Consider the following 6,000-nt stretch of genomic DNA (forward strand, 5'->3'; position numbering starts at 1 on the left):
TCAAACAAATATACTTTAAGGTAAAAGCATCACTAGAATTAAAGAGTGTCACTCTATAATAATAAAAGAGTATTCTAAATTTGTATGAACCTAATAACATGATATATAGAGTAAATGTAGACAGAATTATATGGAGAAACAGACAAGTCCATAGTCATAGTGAGATACTTTGACATACTTTTTTCAGTAATTAATGGAGTAAGCAGACAAGAAATCAGTAACACTATAGAAGATTTGAAACAACGTAATTAACAAGCTTGACTTTATGGACATACGTACAGCAACTGAAGAATACATTATTTTCAAGAAGATATAATCCACTTTAAAATTTGACTATAGGGGACCTCCCTGGTGGTCTAGTGGTTAAGACTTCACTTTCCAATGCAGGGGGTGTGGGTTTGATTCCTGGTCAGGGAGCTAAGATCCCACATGCCTCTGGGCCAAAAAACCAAAACATAAAATAGAAGCAATATTGTAACAAATTCAATAAGGACTTTAAAAATGGTCCACATCAAAAAATCTTTAAAAAAAAATTTGACTATATGGTGAGCCGAAATGCACATTCCAACAAATTTCAAAGGACTGAACTAAAACAGATAATGTTCTCTAATCACATTGCAAATAGCTTAAGGATCAGTAACAAAAATATAATTGGAAAATCCCTGTATCTTTGAAAACTACACTTTTGAGTAATATGCTTCCAAAATACACTTTTAAATAATGCACGGACTCTGAAGAAATAAAAATGGAAATTAGAAATTATTATTATTATTTTTTAACATCTTTATTGGAGTATAATTGCTTTACAATGTTTTGCTAGTTTCTGCTGTATAACAAAGTGAATTAGCTATATGTATACATATATCCCCATATCCCGCCCCTCTTGCATCTCCCTCCCACCCTCCCTACCCCACCCCTCTAGGTGGTCACACAGCACCGAGCTGATGTCCCCCTGCGATGCAGCTGCTTCCCACTAGCTATCTATTTTACATTTGGTACTGCATATATGTCAATGCTACTCTCTCACTTCGTCCCAGCTTACACTTTCCCCTCCCAGTGTCCTCAAGTCCATTCTTTACGTCAGCGTCTTTATTCCTGTCCAGCCCCTAGGTTCGTCAGAACCTTTTTTTTTTTCCTTAAATTCCATATATATGTGTTAGCATACGGTATTTGTCTCTCTCTTTCTGACTTACTTCACTCTGTATGACAGACTCTAGGTCTATCCACCTCATTACAAATAACTCAATTTCATTTCTCTTTATGGCTGAGTAATATTCCATTGTATATATGTGCCACATCGTCTTTATCCATTCATCCGATGATGGACACTTAGGTTGTTTCCATCTCCGGGCTATTGTAAATAGAGCTGCAATGAACATTTTGGTACATGACTCTTTTTGAATTATGGTTATCTCAGGGTATATGCCCAGTAGTGGGATTGCTGAGTCATATGGTAGTTCTATTTTTAGTTTTTTAAGGAACCTACATACTGTTCTCCACAGCGGCTGTATCAATTTACATTCCCACCAACAGTGCAAGAGGGCTCCCTTTTCTCCACACCCTCTCCAGCATTTATTGTTTGTAGATTTTTTGATGATGGCCATTCTGACTGGAGTGAGGGTGATACCTCATTGCAGTTTTGATTTGCATTTCTCTAATGATTAGTGATATTGAGCATCCTTTTACGAGTTTGTTGACAACATGTATATCTTCTTTGGAGAAATGTCTATTTAGGTCTTCTGCCCATTTTTGGATTGGGTTGTTTGTTTTTTGATATTGAGCTGCATGAACTGCTTGTATATTTTGGAGATTAATCCTTTGTCATTTGCTTTGTTTGCAAATATTTTCTCCCATTCTGAGGGTTGTCTTTTCATCTTGTTTATGGTTTCCTTTGCTGTGCAAAAGCTTTTAAGTTTCATTAGGTCCCATTTGATTAGTTTTGTTTTTATTTCCATTTCTCTAGGAGGTGGGTCAAAAAGGATCTTGCTGTTATTTATTTCAAAGAGTGTTCTGCCTATGTTTTCCTCTTAGAGTTTTATAGTGTCTGGCCTTACATTTAGGTCTTTAATCCAGTTTTTTTTTTAATCCATTTTGAGTTTATTTTTGCATATGGTGTTAGGGAGTGTTCTAATATAATTCTTTTACATGTAGCTGTCCAGTTTTCCCAGCACCACTTATTGAAGAGGCTGTCTTTTCTCCATTGTATATCCTTGCCTCCTTTATCAAAGATAAGGTGACCATATGTGTGCGGGTTTATCTCTGGGTTTTCTATCTTGTTCATTGATCTATATTTCTGTTTCTGTGCCAGTACCATACTGTCTTGATTACTGTAGCTTTGTAGTATAGTCTGAAATCAGGGAGCCCGATTCCTCCAGCTCCATTTTTCTTTCTCAAGATTGCTTTGGCTATTCAGGGTCTTTTTTTTTTTTTTTTTTTTTTGTGGTACGCGGGCCTCTCACCACTGCAGCCTCTCCCATTGAGGAGCACAGGCTCTGGACGCACAGGCCCAGTGGCCATGGCTCACGGGCCCAGTGGCTCCGCAGCATGTGGTATCCTCCCAGACCGGGGCACGAACCCATGTCCCCTGCATCAGCAGGCGGACTCCCAACCACTGCGCCACTAGGGAAGCCCTATTCACGGTCTTTTGTGTTTCCAAACAAATTGTGAAATATTTTATTCTAGTTCTCTGAAAAATGCTATTGGTAATTTGATAAGGATTGCATTGAATCTGTAGATTGCTTTGGGTAGTAGAGTCATTTTCATAATGTTTATTTTTCCAATCCAAGATCATGGTATATCTCTCTATCTGTTTGTATCATCTTTAATTTCTTTCATCAGTGTCTTATAGTTTTCTGCATACAGGTCTTTTGTCTCCTTAGGTAGGTTTATTCCTAGGTATTTTATTCTTTTTGTTGCAATGGTAAATGGAGTGTTTCCTTAATTTCTGTCTCATTTTTCATCACTAGTGTATAGGAATGCAAGAGATTTCTGTGTATTAATTTTGTATTCCGCTACTTTACCAAATCATTGATTAGCTCTAGTAGTTTTCTGGTGGCATCTTTAGGATTTTCTATGCATAGTATCATGTCATCTGCAAACAGTGACAGATTTACTTCTTCTTTTCCAATTTGTATTCATTTTATTTCTTTTTCTTCTCTGATTGCCATGGCTAAAACTTCCAAAACTGTGTTGAATAATAGTGGTGAGAGTGGGCACCCTTGCCTTGTTCCTGATCTTAGAGGAAATTCTTTCAGTTTTTCACCATTGAGAATGATGTTGGCTGTGAGTTTGTCACATATAGCTTTTATTATGTTGAGGTAGATTCCCTCTCTGCCCACTTTCTGGAGAGTTTTTATCATAAATGGGTGTTGAATTTTGTCAAAAGCTTTTCTCTGCATCTATTGAGATGATCATATGGGTTTTTAAAAAATTAATTAATTTATTTATTTTATTTTATTTATTTTTTAACATCTTTATTGGAGTATAATTTTTTACAATGGTGTGTTAGTTTCTGCTTTATAAGAAAGTGAATCAGCTATACATATACATTTATCCCCATATCTCTTCCCTCTTGCATCTCCCTCTCTCCCACCCTCCCTATCCCACCCCTCTAGGTGGTCACAAAGCACCGAGCTGATCTCCCTGTGCTATGCGTCTGCTTCCCACTAGCTATCGGTTTTACATTTGGTGATGTATATATGTCCATGCCACTCTCTCACTTTGTCCCAGCTTACCCTTACCCTTCCCTGTGTCATCAAGTCCATTCTCTAGTAGGTCTGCGTCTTTATTTCCATCCTTCCCCTAGGTTCTTCATGACCTTTTTTTTTTTTTTCAGATTCCATATATATGTGTTAGCATACGGTATTTGTTAGCATACAGTATGTTTTAGTATATGGTATTTGTTTTTCTCTTTCTGACTTACTTCACTCTGTATGACAGACTCTAGGTCCATCTACCTCACTACAAATAACTCAATTTTGTTTCTTTTTATGGCTGAGTAATATTCCATTGAATATATGTGCCACATCTTCTTTATCCATTCATCTGTTGATGGACACTTAGGTTGCTTGCATGTCTTGACTATTGTAAATACAACTGCAATGAACATTGTGGTACATGACTTTTTGAATTATAGTGTTCTTAGTGTATATGCCCAGTAGTGGGATTGCTGGGTCGTATGGTAGTTCTATTTTTAGTTTTTTAAGGAAGCTCCATACTGTAAGATGATCAAATGGTTTTTATTCTTCAGTTTGTTAATATGGTGTATAACATTGATTGACTTGCGTACACTGAAGAATCATTGCATTCCTGGGATAAACCCCACTTGATCATGGTGTATGAACCTTTTAATGTGCTGTTGGATACTGTTTGCTAGTATTTTGTTGAGGATTTTTCATCTATGTTCGTCAGTCATACTGGCCTGTAATTTCCTTTTTTTGTCTGGTTTTGGTATCAGGGTGATGGTGGTCTCATAGAATGAGTTTTGGAGTTTTCCTCCCTCTACTATATTTTGGAAGAGTTTGAGAAGGATAGGTGTTAGCTCTTCTCTAAATGTTTGATAAAATTCACCTCTGAAGCCATCTGGCCCTGGGCTTATGTTTCTTGGAAGAATTTTAATCACAGTTTCAATTTCAGTGCTTGTGATTCATCTGTTTATATTTTCTATTTCTTCCTGGTTCAGTCTCGGAAGGTTGTGCTTTTCTAAGAATTTGTCCATTTCTTCCAGTTTGTCCATTTTATTGGCATAGAGTTGCTTGTAGTAATCCCTCATGATTCTTGTATTTCTGCAGGGCCAGTTGTTACTTCTCCTTTTTCGTTCCTAATTCTGTTGATTTGAGTCTTCTCCCTTTTTTTCTTGATGAGTCTGGCTAATGGTTTATCACTTTTGTTTATCTTCTCAAAGAACCAGCTTTTAGTTTCATTGATCTTTGCATTCATTTCCTTCATTTCTTTTTCATTTATTTCTGATCTGATCTTTATGATTTCTTTCCTTCTGCTAACTTCAGGGTTTTTTTGTTCTTCTTTCTCTAGTTGCTTTAGGTGTAAGGTTAGGTTTTTTATTTTTCTTGTTTCTTGAGGTAGGATTGTATTGCTATAAACTTCCCTCTTAGAACTGCTTTTGCTGCATCCCATAGGTTTTGTGTCATCGTGTTTTCATTGTGATTTGTTTCTAGGTAATTTTTGATTTCCTCTTTGATTTCTTCAGCAATCTCTTGGTTATTTAGTAGCGTATTGTTTAGCCTCAATGTGTTCTTATATTTTACAGTTTTTTCCCTGTAATTGATATCTAGTCTCATAGTGTTATGGTCAGAAAAGATACTTGATATGATTTCAGTTTTCTTAAATTTACCAAGACTTGATTTGTGACCCAAGAGATGATCTATCCTGGAGAATGTTCCATGAGCACTTGAGAAGAAAGTGTATTCTGTTGTTTTTGGATGGAATGTCCTATAAATATCAATTAAGTCCATCTTGTTTAATGTGTCATTTAAAGGTTGTGTTTCCCTATTTATTTTCATTTTGGATGATCTGTCCATTGGTGAAAGTGGGGTGTTAAAGTCCCCTACTATTATTGTGTTACTGTCAATTTCCCCTTTTATGGCTGCTAGCATTTGCCTTATGTATTGATGTGCTCCTATGTTGGGTGTATAAATATTTACAATTGTTATATTTTCTTCTTGGATTGATCCCTTGATCATTATATAGTTCCTTCCTCGTCTCTTGTAATAGTCTTTATTTTAAAGTCTATTTTGTCTGATATGAGAATGGCTACTCCAGCCTTCTTTTGATTTCCATTTGCATGGAATATCTTTTTCCATCCCTTCACTTTCAGTCTGTATGTGTCCCTCGGTCTGAAGTGGCTCTCTTGTAGACAGCATATATATGGGTCTTGTTTTTGTATCCATTCAGCCAATCTAGGTGTTCTGGTTGGAGCATTTAATCCATTTACATTTAAGGTAATTATTGATATGTATGTTCCTATTACCATTTTCTAAATTG

The sequence above is a fragment of the Orcinus orca genome, chromosome 16, assembly GCF_937001465.1.
Source record: "Orcinus orca chromosome 16, mOrcOrc1.1, whole genome shotgun sequence".
NCBI lineage: Eukaryota > Metazoa > Chordata > Mammalia > Artiodactyla > Delphinidae > Orcinus > Orcinus orca.